We start from the raw sequence: 21,522 nt of genomic DNA, 5'->3' as shown, positions 1-21,522 counted from the left end.
AGGCCCCAACCCCACAGCCCCCAAGGCCTTTTCCAGCCCTGTGGGTCCATAGCATATGTTCCACTCACTGCTCAAACCTGCCCTTGCTTAGTCCCCACCCTCCACAGCCAAGGCCTTTTTCTCCTTTTTTTTTTTTCCTTTTCCTCCTCCTCTTTTTTACTATTGTGGAACTATTATACCTTCCTAATGTTGATTCATCTATATTTTTATTTTTATATTCTTTCTAACATATCTATTAGTTTCCTAGTCTTATTTTGTTTTTCTTACTTTGTCATTGTTCTTTTTTCTTTTCTTTTATGCCACCCCACACAGTTTGTGGGATCTTGGTTCACGAGCCAAGTGTCAGGTTGAAGATCCTGCAGTGGGAGCTCTGAGTCTGAACCGGTGGACTAACCAAGAACCACAGACCACAGGGAAAATTCATTGGAGTGAGATCTCACAGTAGTCCTCATCTCAGTACCAAGACCCAGATCTACCCAACAGCTTATAAACTCCAGCGCTGGAAGCCTCAGACCAAATGACCAGTAAGACAGGAACACAATACCAGTTATAAAAATTAAAAAAAAAAAATGAGATGGCAAAAAATATGTCATAGATGAAGGAACAATGTAAAAACTTTCAAGACCAAATAAATGAAAAGGAACTAGGCAATCTACCTGAAAAAGGAATTCAGAGTAATGATAGTAAAGATGATCCAGAATCTCAGAAATAGAATGCAAACACAGACTGAGAAAATACAAGAAATGTTAATCAAAGATGTAGAAGAACTAAAGAACAAAAAACAGATGAACAACACAATAACTGAAATGAAAAATACACAAGAAGAAATCTATAACAGAATAATGGAGGGAGAAGAATGAATAAGTGAGCTGGAAGACAAAATGGTGGAAATAACTGCCAAGGAGCAGAATAAAGAAAAAAGAATGAAAAGAATTGAAGCCGCTCCCCGGAGGAAGATGGCGGAAGAGTAAGACGCGGAGATCACCTTCCTCCCCACAGATACATCAGAAATTCATCTACACGTGGAACAACTCCTACAGAACACCTACTGAACGCTGACAGAAGACCTCAGACCCCCCAAAAGGCAAGAAACTCCCCACATACCTGGGTAGGGCAAAAGAAAAAAAGTATAAACAGAGACAATAGGATAGGGACGGGACCTGCACCAGTGGGAGGGAACCGTGAAGGAGGGAAGGTTTCTACACACTACAAGCCCCTTCGTGGGCGGAGACTGCAGGTGGCGGAGGGGGAAGCTACAGAGTAGCGGAGGAGAGCACAGCAACAGGGGTGCGGAGGGCAAAGCAGAGAGATTCTGGCACAGAGGACCGGTGCCCTCAGGCACACACCAGCCCGAGAGGCTTGTCTGCTCGGCCGCCGGGGCGGGCGGGGCTGGGAGCTGAGGCTCGGGTATAGGCTTTCAGTCGGAGCGCAGGGAGAGGACTGGGGTTGGCGGCAGGAAGAGAGCCTGAAGGGGTTAGTGCACCACGGCTAGCCCGGAGGGAGTCCGGGGAAAGGGTCTGGAGCTGCCGAAGAGGCAAGAGACTTTTTTCCCTTTTGTTTCCTGGTGCGCGAGGAGAGGGCATTAAGAGGGCTGCTTGGGGAAGCGCCGGAGACAGGCGCGAGCCGCGGGTAAGGCGCGGACCTCGGAGACGGGCGTGGGACGCTGGGGCTGCTGCCGCCGCCGCTGCCGCCACCCCGCCGCCGCCGTCGCTGCCGCCGCCACCGCCGCCGCCGCGGGGCCTGTGTGCGAGCGCTGGTCACTGTCCGCCCCGCCTTCCGGGGGGCCTGTGCACCCCGCCACTGCCGGGGTCCCAGGACCCGGGGACGGCTTTCCCGGGAAAGCACACGGAGCGCCACGGTCTGCTGCAATGTCACGCTGGCCTCTGCCGCCGCAGGCCCACCCCACACTGTGCGCCCCTCCCTCCCCTCTGCCTGAGTGAGCCAGAGCCCCGGAATCAGCGGCTCCTTTAAACCTGTCCTGTCTGAGCGAAGAACGGACGCCCTCCAGCGACCTATGCGCAGAGGCGGGGCCAGGTCCAAGGCTGAGACCCTGGAGCTGTGAGAGCAGAGACAGGGAAATCTCTCTGTGCAGCCTCGGAGGCAGCGGATTAAAGCTCCACGGTCCATTTGATGTGCCCTGCGTCTGTGGAGTGCATGAATGGACAGTGAATCATCCCAAATTGAGGAAGTGGACTTTGAGGACAAGATTTCAGACTTCTCGCCCTTTTCCTCTTTTTACAACGAATTATCCCAAATTGAGGAGGTGGACTTGGAGAGCAAGATTTTTGATTTTTCCCCCTGCTCTCTTTTTGTGAATGTGTATGTGTAATCTTCTGTGTAAGATTCTCTCTGTATAGCTTTGCTTCCACCATATGTCCCAGGGTTCTATCAGTCCGTTTTTTTTTTTCAATAATTACTTTTTAATTTTAATAAGGCTACTATATTTCATACTTTATTCTATTTTACTTTTACTTTCTCTTTCTTTTTTTCCTATCTTCCCTTCCTCCCTCCCTCCCTCTGTTCCTACTTTCCTTCTTTCTTTTTCTTTCCTCCCTCCCTCCCTCCCACCCTCTTCTTTCCACTTTCTTTTTCTTTCCTTCCTCCTTCCCTACCCCCTGTCTTTCTTTCTTTCATTCCTTCCTCCCTCCCTCCCTCCCTTCTTCCATTCACTCTTCCTTTTGCTTTCATTCCTCCCTCCCTCCCTCCTTTCTTTCCTTCTTCTTTCCATCATTCCTCCCTCCCTCCCTCATTTCTTTCTTCCTTCTGTCCTTCCTTCCTTTCTTCCCTTCTTCCTTTCTTTCCCTCTCTCTTTCTTTCTTCTACTAATTCTTTCTTTCTACATTTTCTCCCTGTTATTCTGAGCCGGGTGGATGAAAGTTTCTTGGTGCTGCAGCCAGGGGTCAGTGCTGTGCCTCTGAAGTGGGAGAGCCAACTTCAGGACATGGGTCCACAAGAGACCTCCCAGCTCCACATAATATCAAGCAGCAAAAATCTCTCAGAGATCTCCATCTCAACACCAGCACCCAGCTTCAGTCAACGACCAGCAAGTTACAGTGCTGGCCACCCTATGCCAAGCAACTAGCAAGGCAGGAACACAACCCCTCCCATTAGTAGAGAGGCTACCTAAAAACATAATAAGGCCATAGGCACCGCAAAACACACCACCAGACGTGGACCTGTCCACCAGAAAGACAAGATCGAGCCTCAACCAACAGAACACAGGCATTAGTCCCCCCCACCAGGAAGCCTACACAACCTACTGAAACAACCTTAGCCACTGGGGACAGACACCAAAAACAACAGGAACTACGAATCTGCAGCCTGCAAAAACGAGACCCCAAACACAGTAACATAAGCAAAATGAGAAGACAGAAAAACACACAGCAGGAGAAGGAGCAAGATAAAAACCTACTAGACCTAACAAATGAAGAGGTAATAGGCAGTCTACCTGAAAAAGAATTCAGAATAATGATAGTAAAGCTGATCCAAGATTCTATTTCCAAGATCCATAATCTTGGAAATAGAATAGACAAAATGCAAGAAACAGGTAAGAAGGACCTAGAAGAACTAAAGATGAATCAAGCATCAATTAAAAACACAATAAATGAAATGAAAAATAATCTAGATGGGATCAATAGCAGAATAACTGAGGCAGAAGAACGGATAAGTGAGGTGGAAGATAAAATAGTGGAAATAACTGCTGCAGAGCAAAATAAAGAAAAAAGAATGAAAAGAACAGAGGACAGTCTCAGAGACCTCTGGGACAACATTAAATGCACCAACATTCGAATTATAGGGGTTCCAGAAGAAGAAGAGAAAAAGAAAGGGACTGAGAAAATAGTTGAAGAGATTATAGTTGAAAACTTCCCTAATATGGGAAAGGAAATAGTTACTCATGTCCAGGAGGCACAAAGAGTCCCATACAGAATAAATCCAAGGAGAAATATGCCAAGACACATATTAATCAATCTGTCAAAAATTAAACACAAAGAAATCATATTAAAAGCAGCAAGGCAAAAACAACAAATAACACACAAGGGAATCCCCATCAGGTTAACAGCTGATCTCTCAGAAAAAACTCTAGAAGCCAGAAGGGAGTGGCAGGATATAATTAAAGTGATGAAGGAGAAAAACCTGCAACCAAGATTACTCTACCCAGCAAGGATCTCATTCAGATTTGATGGAGAAATTAAAACGTTTACAGACAAGCAAAAGCTGAGAGAGTTCAGCACCACCAAACCAGCTTTACAACAAATGCTAAAGGAACTTCTCTAGGCAAGAAACACAACAGAAGGAAAAGACCTACAATAACGAACCCAAAGCAATTAAGGAAATGGGAATAGGAACATACATATCAATAATTACCTTAAATGTAAATGGACTAAATGCTCCCACCAAAAGACACAGAGTGGCTGAATGGATACAAAAACAAGACCCATATATATACTGTCTACAAGAGACCCACTTCAGACCTAGAGACACATACAGATTGAAGGTAAGGGGATGGAAAAAGATATTCCATGCAAATGGAAATCCAAAGAAAGCTGGAGTAGCAATTCTCATATCAGACAAAATAGACTTTAAAATAAAGACTACTAGAAAAGACAAAGAAGGACACTACATAACAATAAAGGGATCGATCCAAGAAGAAGATATAACAATTGTAAATATTTATGCACCCAACATAGGAGCACCTCAATACATAAGGCAAATACTAACAGCCATAAAAGGGGAAATCGACAGTAACACAATCATAGTAGGGGACTTTAACACCCCACTTTCACCAATGGACAGATCATCCAAAATGAAAATAAATAAGGAAACACAAGCTTTAAATGATACATTAAACAAGATGGACTTAGTTGATATTTATAGGACATTCCATCCAAAAACAACAGAATACACATTTTTCTCAAGTGCTCATGGAACATTCTCCAGGATAGATCATATCTTGGGTCACAAATGAAGCCTTGGTAAATTTAAGAAAATTGAAATTGTATCAAGTATCTCTTCCCACCACAATGCTATGAGACTAGATATCAATTACAGGAAAAGATCTGTAAAAAATACAAACACATGGAGGCTAAACAATACACTACTTAATAACAAAGTGATCACTGAAGAAATCAAAGGAGAAATTAAAAAATACCTAGAAACAAATGACAATGGAGACACGACGACCCAAAACCTATGGGATGCAGCAAAAGCAGTTCTAAGAGGGAAGTTTATAGCAATACAATCCCACCTTAAGAAACAGGAAACATCTCGAATAAACAACCTAACCTTGCACCTAAAGCAATTAGAGAAAGAAGAACAAAAACATCCCAAAGTTAGCAGAAAGAAAGAAATCATAAAAATCAGATCAGAAATAAATGAAAAAGAAATGAAGGAAACGATAGCAAAGATCAATAAAACTAAAAGCTGGTTCTTTGAGAAGATAAACAAAATTGATAAACCATTAGCCAGACTCATCAAGAAAAAAAGGGAGAAGACTCAAATCAATAGAATTAGAAATGAAAAAGGAGAAGTAACAACTGACACTGCAGAAATACAAAAGATCATGAGAGATTACTACAAGCAACTCTATGCCAATAAAATGGACAACCTGGCAGAAATGGACAAATTCTTAGAAATGCACAACCTGCCAAGACTGACTCAGGAAGAAATAGAAAATATGAACAGACCAATCACAAGCACTGAAATTGAAACTGTGATAAAAAATCTTCCAACAAACAAAAGCCCAGGACCAGATGGCTTCACAGGTGAATTCTATCAAGCATTTAGAGAAGAGCTAACACCTATCCTTCTGAAACTCTTCCAAACAATATCAGAGAAAGGAACACTCCCAAACTCATTCTACGAGGCCACCATCACCTTGATACCAAAACCAGGCAAGGATGTCACACTGAAAGAAAACTACAGGCCAATATCACTGATGAACATAGATGCAAAAATCCTCAACAAAATACTAGCAAACAGAATCCAACAGCACATTAAAAGGATCATACACCATGATCAAGTGGGGTTTATTCCAGGAATGAAAGGATTCTTCAATATATGCAAATCAATCAATGTGATACACCATATTAACAAGTTGAAGGAGAAAAACCATATGATCATCTCAATAGATGCAGAGAAACCTTTTGACAAAATTCCACACCCATTTATGATAAAAACCCTGCAGAAAGTAGGCTAGAGTGAACTTTCCTCAACATGATAAAGGCCATATATGACAAACCCACAGCCAACATTGTCCTCAATGGTGAAAAACTGAAACCATTTCCACTAAGATCAGGAACAAGACAAGGTTGCCCACTCTCACCACTCTTATTCAACATAGTTTTGGAAGTACTAGCCACAGCAATCAGAGAAGAAAAGGAAATAAAAGGAATCCAAATTGGAAAAGAAGAAGTAAAGCTGTCACTGTTTGCAGATGACATGATACTATACATAGAGAATCCTAAAGATGCTACCAGAAAACTACTAGAGCTAATCAATGAATTTGGTAAAGTAGCAGGATACAAAATTAATGTACAGAAATCTCTGGCATTCCTGTACACTAATGATGAAAAATCTGAAAATGAAATCAAGAAAACACTCCCATTTACCATTGCAACAAAAAGAATAAAATATCTAGGAATAAACCTACCTAAGGAGACAAAAGACCTGTATGCAGAAAATTATAAGACACTGTTGAAAGAAATTAAAGATGATACAAATAGATAGAGAGATGTACCATGTTCTTGGATTGGAAGAATAAATATTGTGAAAATGACTCTACTACCCAAAGCAATCTACAGATTCAATGCAATCCCTATCAAACTACCACTGGCATTTTTCACAGAAGTAGAACAAAAAATTTCAAAATTTGTTTGGAAAAACAAAAGACCCCGAATAGCCAAAGCAATCTTGAGAACTAAAAACGGAGCTGGAGGAATCAGGCTCCCTGACTTTAGACTATACTAGAAAGCTACAGTAATTAAGACAGTGTGGTACTGGCATAAAAACAGAAAGATAGATCAATGGAACAGGATAGAAAGCCCAGAGATAAACCCACGCACATATGGCCAACTTATCTTTGATAAAGGAGGTAGGAATATACAGTGGAGAAAGGACAGCCTCTTCAATAAGTGGTGCTGGGAAAACTGGACAGGGACATGTAAAAGTATGAGATTAGATCACTCCCTAAAACCATACACAAAAATAAGCTCAAAATGGATTAAAGACTTAAATGTAAGGCCAGACACTATCAAACTCTTAGAGGAAAACATAGGTAGAACACTCTATGACATAAATCACAGCAAGATCCTTTTGGACCCACCTCCTAGAGAAATGGAAATAAAAACAAAGATAAACACATGGGACCTAATGAAACTTCAAAGCTTTTGCACAGCAAAGGAAACCATAAACAAGACCAAAAGACAACCCTCAAAATGGGAGAAAATATTTGCAAATGAAGCAACTGACAAAGGATTAATCTCCAAAATTTATAAACAGCTCATGCAGCTCAATAGCAATAAAACAAATAACCCAATCCAAAAATGGGCAGAAGACTTAAATAGGCATTTCTCCACAGAAGATATACAGACTGCCAACAAACACATGAAAGGATGCTCAACATCTTTACTCATTAGAGAAATGCAAATCAAAACTACAATGAGATATCATCTCACACCAGTCAGAATGGCCATTATCAAGAAATCTAGAAACAATAAATGCTGGAGAGGGTGTGGAGAAAAGGGAACACTCTTGTACTGCTGGTGGGAATGTGAATTGGTACAGCCACTATGGAGAACAGTATGGAGGTTCCTTAAAAAACTACAAATAGAACTACCATATGACCCAGCAATCCCACTACTGGGCATATACCCTGAGAAAACCATAATTCAAAAAGAGACATGTGCCTAAATGTTCATTGCAGCTCTATTCACAATAGCCCGGAGCTGCAAACAACCTAAGTGTCCATCATCGGATGAATGGATAAAGAAGATGTGGCACATATATACAATGGAATATTACTCAGCCATAAAAAGAAACGAAACTGAGCTATTTGTAATGAGGTGGATAGACCTAGAGTCTGTCATACAGAGTGAAGTAAGTCAGAAAGAGAAAGACAAAAACCGTATGCTAACACATATATACGGAATTAAAAAAAATGTCATGAAGAACCTAGGGATAAAACGGGAATAAAGACACAGACCTACTTGAGAATGGAGTTGAGGATATGGGGAGGGGGAAGGGTAAGCTGTGACAAAGCGAAGGGGAGGCATGGACATATATACACTACCAAACGTAAGGTAGATAGATAGTGGGAAGCAGCCGCAGAGCACAGGGAGGTCAGCTGGGTGCTTTGTGACCGCCTGGAGGGGTGGGATGGGGAGGGTGGGAGGGAGGGAGATGCATGAGGGAAGGGATGTGGGAACAGATGTATATGTATGACTGACTCATTTTGTTATAAAGCAGAAACTAATAAAAATAAATTTAAAAAAAAAAGAATTGAAGCCAATCAACTGCCTCGAGTGGTGGGGCAATTTCCCTCCACTCCTCTCCTGCTCCTCCCAGAGGGCCACTCTCACCTGTCTCTCCAGATCTCCCTGGCCTCGTGGGTGCTGATCCTATCTGGCTTCCACTTTTCCTCACCCCTCATTCCCCCCATGTCCTACTGGTTCACTTGGGGGTTCCTCCCATCTCCTTGGGCATCAGGGTCTTCCACCAGTGGTAGGCAGGTGCCCTAGTTGTGGGGTGATGCTAACTTGGAATTTTCCCACACCACCATCTTGCCTCCACCCTCCCTCATTATAATCTTTTGAACAACCCACTGAGGTGTGATTGCCCTCATTTTTCAGATGATGATGCTGAAACTCAGAGTTTACATTTCATTCCCAAGGTCAATGGGCAATAACAACTAGCCCAATGGGTTGTTCTAAGAATTATGTGTTAACAAATGTATAACTATGAACTGCAGTATATTTGTATATTTAATCCCTTTTTCTGAAGAAACTAAAAAGACTGCCAGCAGTCTACTGCTACTTTAGTATACTTCACCACGAACCTAAATACCTTCAACACTTTATCTTTCAAATTTACTTATCAACCAGAAAATATGATGGCTCACCTGCACATAAAAGATAGCAGTGATAAGTATGAAAACCAAGTACAGTTGTAAGTACACTAACTTACCTTGAGAGAAAAAATGGTGACTTTTTGATTTCTACATTCTTACTGAATTTTGCATATAGATAACATCAGTTTTAAAGAAGTGCATAGACACTTATTACCAAGTCAAAAAAAAAAAAAGACAGATTTATCTCTGATTTTTTCAATCAGTTTCAGCCCAGGTGTAAGACAAGGTTCTTTCAGCCAATATGGTAAGAGATAAAACAATTTAACCCATGTTTAAAATGAGCTGTACTAACACTTCTTGGCTGTCAGAAAATTTTATGTTTGAAATTTCTCTTTATGTTCTTACTTACTTCATTGCAGCAGCAGTTTTAGTATTTTCATAGTTATGGTATGAAGGAAAAATCAAATGAAGATACCTTTACTTTAATTAGGACTATTAAATGTAGGGCAGGAAACAGTCAGGAAAATCACAGATTATACTTGGAAAGTACCCATTTTTGGTTCTTATTCACCCCACAAGGCTTGCATGTGGAAGGTCCATGAAAAAGCTTCAGAGGGTTCATGGTTTCCTGAAACTTTATAAAAATATATATGCCTATTTCTAAGTGTGGGTTTATAGCTTTCATTAGATTCCAGCATGGCTGGAAAATAACCAGGTTCTTGCTTTCCCCAGCACTTGTGCTAATTTAAAACATCAATTAGCATTTGTAGGATTCTAAATCCAAGATGCAATATCCAAATGTTGATGCCATAAATGGATATAGCAGAGATAATGGTTGGAAGAACTGTGTCTACAACAAAGAAACTCAGAATTCAAAGAAACCTTAAGAATAATATACACACCTCATATCGTCTTAACTTGAATCCCCTTTATTCATCTCCAATGGATATTTATATATCTTTTCTCTTTTTAGAAAGCTTACAGTGTGTAAATGTTTGTTGCTCTACATAGCTATTCATTAAAAAGTTACTATAAATAATGAACACCATTTGGAGTATCAGCTCTGAGAAATGACTCCTCAAAAGAGAATAAGGGGCTTTTTCATAACTGCTCTGGTCTTTCAAAAGTGAATCATTCCATCAGAAGTGTAAATCACTGACCAACTTCACCATCCTCTCCCATCATAAGAAATTAGGTACCATCCAATGAAGCCCCTCATTTTAAAAATGAAGAAAATCAGTATTATCCCATTTGAATGCCTTAATCCTTCAATTGAAGGCAGAATTTGCAAACAAAAATCTCAAATTCCAAGTCATTTGGTGTTTCTACCATACTAAAAGACTTTAATGACTAATCCTAAGTCCTACCCAGTAACTTCTGTCTGTGTAAAACCCTTCAATGTCTTCCTGGTCTACTTCACATAAAAGAATCATAATATATATTTTGAAACCCTGTACTTAGCCTAGAAGGCACTGCAGAATCATGTCCCTTTTCCTTCTCTATGTTCATTACATGCCTCTCTACCCTAAGGCTGCTACACTCCAACTACATTAGCTTATTTTTAGTTCCTCAAATATAACTAACTCTTTCTTTTCTTTGAATATATGGTTCTTTTCCTGGAACATGTTTCTTCTTGTTGTCTCAGTGCTGGCCCCCTTTCATCATTCTGGTCATAGTTTGAAAGTCATCTCTTCAGAGAAACCATCTTAGACCCCCAAACCTCAGTAGCTCTTCACAACAGCCCCTGTCCCCTGACATTTTATTCTATTATGTTATTATTTAATAGTTTTCACCATCTTCATCACAATTTTAACACATATTCCAATAGAATAAATGGAATATTTCCACATTGCCCATTTATCCACTATGAAGAAACAATCTATGATGAGCAGAGAAGTTGGATGAAACTAACTTTTCTGCACAATTTACACTTAAACTGTTTAACTAGGACATTATCTATCTATCTATCTATCTATCATCTATCTAATTCTGATCAGATAACCTCAAATGAAAATCAAAATAATCAGTTTTCATAATTTTTAGTGTTGATTGCATAATCAGGAGCCAACAAAATTAAGAGCAAGAAATGATTAAACAATAATACTCTAAGCTACCATAGTGATAATGAATGTTTAACAATATAGCCACAATAATATCCAGGGCTCCTGCGGTCTACTGACTATAAGGTACATTTAAAACTGAGTTCAACTTCCGGGTAAGATGGCGGAAGAGTAAGACACAGAGATCACCTTCCTCCCCATGGATACACCAGAAATACAGCTACACGTGGAACAACCCCTACAAAACACCTACTGAAGGCTGGCAGAAGACCCCAGACCTCCCAAAAGGCAAGAAACTCCCCACATACCTGGGTAGGGCAAAACAGAGAGATTCCCACACAGAGGATCGGTGCCGAGCAGCACTCACCAGCCCGGGAGGCTTGTCTGCTCGCCCGCTGGGGCGGGCGGCACTGGAAGCTGAGGCTCGGGCTTTGGTCAGAGCGCAGGGAGAGGACTGGGGCTGGCGGCGAGAACTCAGCCTGAAGGGGGCTAATGTGCCACAGCTAGCCGGGAGGGAGTCCGGGAAAACTCTGGAGCTGCTGAAGAGGCAAGAGACTTTTTCTTCCCTCTTGGTTTCCTGGTGCGTGAGGAGAGGGGATTAAGAGCGTTGCTTAAAGGGGCTCCACAGACGGGCGTGAGTCGTGACTGAAAGCGCGGAGCCCAGTGACGGGCGTGGGGCGCTGGGGTTACTGCTGCCGCCACCAAGAAGCCTGTGTGCGAGCGCAGGTCACTGTCCACACCGCACTTCTGGGAGCCTGTGCAGCCCGCCACTGCCAGGGTCCCAAGATCCAGGGACGGCTTCCCTGGGAGAACGCACGGTGCGCCTAGGGCTGGTGCAACATCACACTGACCTCTGCCACAGCAGGCTCGCCCCGCACTCTCTGCCCCTCCCTCCCTCCCGGCCTGAGTGAGCCAGAGTCCCCAAAGAGGCTGCTCCTTTAACCCTGTCCTGTCTGAGTGAAGAATAGATGCCCTGCAGTGACCTACACGCAGAGGCGGGGCCAAATCCAAAGCTGAGACCCAGGAGCTGTGAGAACAAAGAAGAGAAAGGGAAACCTCTCCCAGCAGCCTCAGAAGCAGCGGATTAAAGCTCCACAATCAACTTGATGTACCCTGCATCTGTGGAATACATGAATAGAAAACAAATCATCCCAAATTGAGGAGCCAGGAGTCAGTGCTGTGCCTCTGAGGTGGGAGAGCCAACTTCAGAACACTGGTCCACAAGAGACCTCCCAGCTCCACATAATATCAAACGGCGAAAATCTTCCAGAGATCTCCATCTCAACACCAGCACCCAGCTTCACTCAACGACCAGCAAGCTACAGTGCTGGACACCCTATGCCAAACAACTAGCAAGACAGGAACACAACGCCACCCAATAGCAGAGACGCAGCCAAAAATCATAAAAAGTCCGCAGACACCCCAAAACACACCACCAGACGTGGACCTGCCCACCAGAAAGACAAGATCCAGCCTCATCCACCAGAACACAGGCACTAGTCCCCTCCACCAGGAAGCCTATACAACCCACTAAACCAACCTTAGCCACTGGGGACAGACACCAAAAACAATGGGAACTACGAACCTGCAACCTGCAAAAAGGAGAACCCAAACACAGTAACATAAGCAAAATGAGAAGACAGAAAAACACACAGCAGGAGAAGGAGCAAGATAAAAACCCACCAGACCTAACAAATGAAGAGGTAATAGGCAGTCTACCTGAAAAAGAATTCAGAATAATGATGGTAAAGAAGAGCCAAGATTCTATTTCCCAGATCCAAAATCTTGGAAATAGAATAGACAAAATGCAAGAAACAGTTAACAAGGACCTAGAAGAACTAAAGATGAATCAAGCATCGATTAAAAACACAATAAATGAAATAAAAAATACTCTAGATGGGATCAATAGCAGAATAACTGAGGCAGAAGAACGGATAAGTGAGGTGGAAGATAAAATAGTGGAAATAACTGCTGCAGAGCAAAATAAAGAAAAAACAATGAAAAGAAGAGAGGACAGTCTCAGAGACCTCTGGGACAACATTAAACGCACCAACATTCGAATTATAGGGGTTCCAGAAGAAGAAGAGAAAAAGAAAGGGACTGAGAAAATAATTGAAGAGATTTTAGTTGAAAACTTCCTTAATATGGGAAAGGAAATAGTTAATCAAGTCCAGGAGGCACAGAGAGTCCTATACAGAATAAATCCAAGGAGAAATACGCCAAGACAAATATTATTCAAACTGTCAAAAATTAAACACAAAGAAATCATATTAAAAGCAGCAAGGCAAAAACAACAAATAACACACAAGGGAATCCCCATCTGGATAACAGCTGATCTCTCAGCAGAAACTCTACAAGCCAGAAGGGAGTGGCAGGACATAATTAAAGTGATGAAGGAGAAAAACCTGCAACCAAGATTACTCTACCCAGCAAGGATCTCATTCAGATTTGATGGAGAAATTAAAACGTTTACAGACAGGCAAAAGCTGAGAGAGTTCAGCAGCACCAAACCAGCTTTACAACAAATGCTAAAGGAACTTCTCTAAGCAAGAAACACAACAGAAGGAAAAGACCTACAATAACGAACCCAAAACAATTAAGAAAATGGGAATAGGAACATACATATCGATAAATACCTTAAATGTAAATGGACTAAATGCTCCCACCAAAAGACACAGATTGGCTGAATGGATAAAAAAACAAGACCCATATATATGCTGTCTACAAGAGACCCACTTCAGACCTAGAGACACATACAGACTGAAAGTAAGGGGATGGAAAAAGATATTCCATGCAAATGGAAACCAAAAGAAAGCTGGAGTAGCAATTCTCATATCAGACAAAATAGACTTTAAAATAAAGACTACTAGAAGAGACAAAGAAGGACACTACATAACGATAAAGGGATCGATCCAAGAAGAAGATATAACAATTGTAAATATTTATGCACCCAACATAGGAGCACCTCAATACATAAGGCAAATACTAACAGCCATAAAAGGGGAAATTGACAGTAACACAATTATAGTAGGGGACTTTAACACGCCACTTTCACCAATGGACAGATCATCCAAAATGAAAATAAATAAGGAAACACAAGCTTTAAATGATACATTAAACAAGATGGATTTAGTTGATATTTATAGGACATTCCATCCAAAAACAACAGAATACACATTTTTCTCAAGTGCTCATGGAACATTCTCCAGGATAGATCATATCTTGGGTCAGAAATCAAGCCTTGGTAAATTTAAGAAAATTGAAATTGTATCATGTATCTTTTCCGACCACAATGCTATGAGACTAGACGTCAATTACAGGAAAAGAGCTGTAAAAAATACAAACACATGGAGGCTAAACAATACACTACTTAATAACGAAGTGATCACTGAAGAAATCAAAGAGGAAATTTAAAAATACCTAGAAAGAAATGACAATGGAGGCACGACAACCCAAAACCTATGGGATGCAGCAAAAGCAGTTCTAAGAGGGAAGTTTATAGCAATACAATCCCACCTTAAGAAAAAGGAAACATCTCGAATAAACAACCTAACCTTGCACCTAAAGCAATTAGAGAAAGAAGAACAAAAACATCCCAAAGTTAGCAGAAGGAAAGAAATCATAAAAATCAGATCAGAAATAAATGAAAAAGAAATGAAGGAAACGATAGCAAAGATCAATAAAACTAAAAGCTGGTTCTTTGAGAAGATAAACAAAATTGATAAACCATTAGCCAGACTCATCAAGAAAAAAAGGGAGAAGACTCAAATCAATAGAATTAGAAATGAAAAAGGAGAAGTAACAACTGACACTGCAGAAATACAAAAGATCATGAGAGATTACTATAAGCAACTCTATGCCAATAAAATGGACAACCTGGAAGAAATGGACAAATTCTTAGAAATGCACAACCTGCCAAGACTGACTCAGGAAGAAATAGAAAATATGAAGAGACCAATCACAAGCACTGAAATTGAAACTGTTATTAAAAATCTTCCAACAAACATAAGCCCAGGACCAGATGGCTTCACAGGCGAATTCTATCAAGCATTAAGAGAAGAGCTAACACCTATCCTTCTCAAACTCTTCCATAATATAGCAGAGGGAGGAACACTCCCAAACTCATTCTACGAGGCCACAATCACCTTGATACCAAAACCAGACAAGGATGTCACAAAGAAAGAAAACTACAGGCCAATATCACTGATGAACATAGATGCAAAAATCCTCAACAAAATACTAGCAAACAGAATCCAACAGCACATTAAAAGGATCATACACCATGATCAAGTGGGGTTTATTCCAGGAATGCAAGGATTCTTCAATATATGCAAATCAATCAACGTGATACACCATATTAACAAATTGAAGGAGAAAAACCATATGATCATCTCAATAGATGCAGAGAAAGCTTTCGACAAAATTCAACACCCATTTATGATAAAAACCCTGCAGAAAGTAGGCATAGAGGGAACTTTCCTCAACATAATAAAGGCCATATATGACAAACCCACAGCCAGCATCATCCTCAATGGTGAAAAACTGAAACCATTTCCACTAAGATCAGGAACAAGACAAGGTTGCCCACTCTCACCACTCTTATTCAACCTAGTTTTGGAAGTTTTTGCCACAGCAATCAGAGAAGTAAAGGAAATAAAAGGAATCCAAATCAGAAAAGAAGAAGTAAAGCTGTCACTGTTTGCAGATGACATGATACTATACATAGAGAATCCTAAAGATGCTACCAGAAAACTACTAGAGCTAATCAATGAATTTGGTAAAGTTGCAGGATACAAAATTAATGCACAGAAATCTCTGGCATTCCTATATACTAATGATGAAAAATCTGAAAGTGAAATCAAGAAAACACTCCCATTTACCATTGCAACAAAAAGAATAAAATATCTAGGAATAAACCTACCTAAGGAGACAAAAGACCTGTATGCAGAAAATTATAAGACACTGATGAAAGAAATTAAAGATGATACAAATAGATGGAGAGATGTACCATGTTCTTGGATTGGAAGAATCAACATTGTGAAAATGAATCTACTACCCAAAGCAATCTACAGATTCAATGCAATCCTTATCAAACTACCACTGGCATTTTTCACAGAACTAGAACAAAAAAATTCACAATTTGTATGGAAACACAAAAGACCCCGAATAGCCAAATCAATCTTGAGAAGGAAAAATGGAGCTGGAGGAATCAGGCTCCCTGACTTCAGACTATACTACAAAGCTACAGTAATCAAGACAGTATGGTACTGGCACAAAAACAGAAAGATAGATCAATGGAACAGGATAGAAAGCCCTGAGATAAACCCATGCACATATGGTCACCTTATCTTTGATAAAGGAGGCAGGAATGTACAGTGGAGAAAGGACAGTCTCTTCAATAAGTAGTGCTGGGAAAACTGGACAGGGACATGTAAAAGTATGAGATTAGATCACTCCCTAACACCATACACAAAAATAAGCTGAAAATGGATTAAAGACCTAAATGTAAGGCCAGACACTATCAAACTCTTAGAGGAACACATAGGCAGAACACTCTATGACATAAATCACAGCAAGATCCTTTTTGACCCACCTCCTAGAGAAATGGAAATAAAGACAAAAATAAACACATGGGAGCTAATGAAGCTTAAAAGCTTTTGCACAGCATAGGAAACCATAAACAAGACCAAAAGACAACGCTCAGAATGGGAGAAAATATTTGCAAATGAAACAACTGACAAAGGATTAATCTCCAAAATTTATAAGCAGCTCATGCAGCTCAATAACAAAAACAACAAACAGCCTAATCCAAAAATGAGCAGAAGACCTAAATAGACATTTCTCCACAGAAGATATACAGACTGCCAACAAACACATGAAAGGATGCTCAACATCTTTACTCATTAGAGAAATGCAAATCAAAACTACAATGAGATATCATCTCACACCAGTCAGAATGGTCATCATCAAAAAATCTAGAAACAATAAATGCTGGAGAGGGTGTGGAAAAAAGGGAACACTCTTGCACTGCTGGTGGGAATGTGAATTGGTACAGCCACTATGGAGAACTGTATGGAGGTTCCTTAATAAACTACAAATAGAACTACCATATGACCCAGCAATCCCACTACTGGGCATATACCCTGAGAAAACCATAATTCAAAAAGAGACATGTACCAAAATGTTCATAGCAGCCCTATTTACAATAGCCTGGAGATGGAAACAACCTAAGTGTCCATCATCGGATGAATGGGTAAAGAAGATGTGGCACATATATACAATGGAATATTACTCAGCCATAAAAAGAAATGAAATTGAGCTATTTGTAATGAGGTGGATGGACCTAGAGTCTGTCATACAGAGTGAAGTAAGTCAGAAAGAGAAATACAAATACTGTATGCTGACACATATATATGGAATTTAAGAAAAAAAATGTCATGAAGAACATAGGGTAAGACAGGAATAAAGACACAGACCTACTAGAGAATGGAGTTGAGGATATGGGGAGGGGGAAGGGTAAGCTGTGACAAAGTGAAAGAGCGGCATGGACATATATACACTACCAAACGTATGGTAGATAGCTAGTGGGAAGCAGCCGCATAGCACAGGGAGATCAGCTCGGTGCTTTGTGACCGCCTGGAGGGGTGGGATAGGGAGGGTGGGAGGGAGATGCAAAAGGGAGGGGATATGGGGACATATGTATATGTATAACTGCTTAAATTTGTTATAAACAAAAAAAAATTCAAAAATAACTCAGTTCACAGCAAAAAATAAATGAATAGTAAGTCCATTATTTATTTGCATTTTAAATAATTAAATAGTGTTTGCCTTATAAGCTTCAGCAAATATTTTAAAGTCCTCATTCCTTTTTTCCCAATTCTCTTTTCAGCATCTCATAAACCAAACTCCTAAAATTCCATTGCACAAGTAGTCCTGGAGCTTTTTGGTCTTTTTTTCCTAGCTTCTTCTCTATGCATAACCTTAACTTCTCCAGAAATTTTTTTCTCTCTTCATTAGTGCTTTCTTCTCATTCTCTTTCCAGTTCATGATTTTATCACTGAATCTCTCCTAAACCCATATTTCAGTGTTATGAATGCCCAGTACAGCTTGAAAAGGGACCATTTTCCTTAGAGAGATGAGGACCAAGAAAGAGGAGGATAAATCTGATTGGGAAAGTACTGGTGATAAAGGTCAGGAAACTCTCATGGTGCTTTATTTTAGCCCTGCACAGAACTCATACTCAAAAGCTATAATGACATTTGTGTTTCTGCAAATGGCCTTCATTTTTATTCCATTGCCAGTCAGATGTTCCTTCTCTTTAAAGAACAAGTAGATTGTTAATACATTATATCCCTTACAGGCAACTGGGGGAAAAAAAAGTAAACAATTGTGAAATCAAAACATGCATAAATAATTCAAGACAGTAAATAAAAGAAATTTTGGAGATAAAAAGTATAATCATGAGAATAAAAAAATGAAACAGAATAAAATCTACTTAGGTTGCTATTAATAAGAAAAATAATGAAATTGCATGCAGTGTCAATTCACCCAGGATGCGTTATGGAGAAAAAAATATTAAAAATATGGAAGAGGATTAGACATTGATGGAAGATAGACCAACACCTCTACATATAAAGAAAATGGAGAAAATTTTGTAAAGAAATCTTGAAGATATAGCACCCAAGATTTGTTCATGAATCTTCAAATTGAAAGTAAATACTGAATACTGAACATGAAAATTATTAATTAACACCCAGGTGTATCATAGACAAATTCAGAATATCAATGATTATATAAAACCTTAACTGGGCTGCAACTAGGCTATTATTATTATTATATTTTATCTTTTATATTTTCTAGGCTATTTTTAAAGCAACAATATATTTCAGAAGTTACTAGAGCATATCTGCAAGATGCCAATAAAAGTGTCTAACAATCTAGAATTTGATACCAAGTGAAATTAACATCAAAGAACGAAAACAAAATGAAGATATGTTCAGATATAAAGACTCAGTTCACAACTTACAGACTAAATAACAATGAAAGCTAAATTTTCAGCAAATGTGAACATAGAGGGAAGAGGAGAGATACCACTAAAAATTATGAACACAGGCTAACAGAATATATTGGCAAATGTAATTAATTACAAACTGAAATAATGAATGTTGTGTGTGCAAAAAATATATATTTTATTATAAATATATAAAATATAAAACTAACATTTAAACAAAAACATGAAAAATTGTTTAGTTTGTATTTAAAATATGATAATGTCTGGAGGAGAAAAGAAATACTTAATAACTTTAGATTTTTGAAACAAAAATACATGGTTAATTATGAATGCTAAATATATATAATATATTTTATATAGTGGTAAATTTACATATGATATATTTAAAAGTATTTGTGTATGTATATTTCTCTCTCTCCCTCTCTTTCTATTGAATAGAGATACAATTCAGTTTCTAAATCAGCAGAGTGACAACAAAAGAGGTGAAGAAAATGAAGAAAAATTAATGAAACTAACAGAAGGCAGAAAAAGAGAAGCAAGGAAACAAAGGAATAAGATTGATGATTGTTGATAAAAGAAAAGGAGATAAAAGATGCTGATAAATAATGTTGAAAATGTAAAGGGGTATATAACTACAAATATAGATTAAAAAGCCAACTCAATATGGTGAACAAATTTATGATAATACATTTGTAAAATGTCTAGAAAAGAATACTCTGATAACTTTCTGTAAAATTCTATATTACCAACATTGATTCTTGAAGAATTAGTAATTTTAAATATATCCATTAAATTAACTGTCAAAACAGTTATGTCTTCCCAACACAAAATTCCAGGATCAAATGAATTTGCAATAAATTTTGATAAACTATTAAAGAATTCTCAATATCAACACTGGAAGACAGTGAAGTAATGCTTTATAATTCTGTGGGAAAATGATCTTTTTTGAGAATTTTATGCAGGGGTAAGTTATCAATAAAGAATTAAGAAAAAAGATAGATTCTGATAGACAAATATTCAAAAACATGTCACCTATGCAACCTTTCTCTTAAAATATTTTTCAAGCAAGTATAAAGAACTATATAGTGAACACCTCTATATCTATCACTCAGATTTGTCACCTCTTAAATTTTCGAATATTTTTAAAATAAAATTATACATTCCATTAAACTCTATACAACACCCCTCAGTCTCCTTCTTATCCCTCTTTCTTCAAGAGAGAAGAACTAACATGGACTTATCACTCAGATGTGTGTGTGTGTGTGTATGCGTATGTGTATATGTATGTGTGTGAATAATCCTTCGTGTACTGTTTATCCCAAAATAATATTATTATATGTGCTATTTAGCTTATATAAATGATATACATTATTGATCCTCTGCAACTTGCCTTTTTGAATCAAACTTATATTTTTAGATTTTTCCATATTGCTACATGTACATTCTGCATGCTAGGTTTTTTTTTTTTTTTTTTTTTTTTGCGTTACGCAGGCCTCTCACAGTTGTGGCCTCTCCCTTCATGGAGCACAGGCTCCGGACGTGCAGGCTCAGTGGCCATGGCTCATGGGCCCAGCTGCTCCATGGAATGTAGGATCTTCCTGGACCAGGACACAAACCTGTGTCCCCTGCATCGGCAGGCAGACTCTCAACCACTGCACCACCATGGAAGCCCTCTACATGCTAGTTTTAACTGCTGTATAGTGTTCTACCCTAAGAATGTACTACAGTTTACTTACATATTTTTCTCTTCATGGACATGTCAAGCATTTCTTTCCTGTACATGTCTCCTTTTGTATCATAATCAGTACATTCTGGATTTTCTGGAGGATGCCAAATTGCTTTCAAAAGTAAATTTACCCTTTCATACTCCCATCAGTTGTGTATGCATCTGTCACTTGGTGTTGCCATTTTTAACTTTGTGTCAATTTGAAATGAATTGAAATGAGGGTACTTCAGTTTGCTGATCACTACTTTGATTGAGTTTTTATATCTTTAGAACTTCTAGGGGTTCCTGTGATTAATTTTCTGTTCAATACTAGAATACTTTCTTATGTAGCTATTTGAGATTGTATTTTAGCAAAATGAAACAGTAACCCTAAAGAGGTGAAATGACAGGAGCCAGAAAGCACCAAGTCCTGCATGAGACAGTTGTAGAAAGGGCTAACAGCTGTGGATAGTGTAGAGTAGCTGCAGAAGTATAGCTGTAGGATAATTACCCAAAAATATAGAAAAAAAAAAGAAACTGATAGCTTATTATGTGTGTCTTTGTATTTCTTAAAATTATTAAGAGACATTTGAGATTTGTAAACGAAGATTAAGAAAAACATTAGCAATAGGTACATGGGACATTAAGCATAATTTTTAAAATATGAAATAATTGTTAATTC

Source organism: Mesoplodon mirus, assembly GCF_964341445.2.
Source record: "Mesoplodon mirus genome assembly, chromosome: 7".
Lineage (NCBI taxonomy): Eukaryota > Metazoa > Chordata > Mammalia > Artiodactyla > Ziphiidae > Mesoplodon > Mesoplodon mirus.
The sequence above is the reverse complement of the archived record's forward strand: the minus strand, read 5'-3'. Positions refer to the sequence as shown.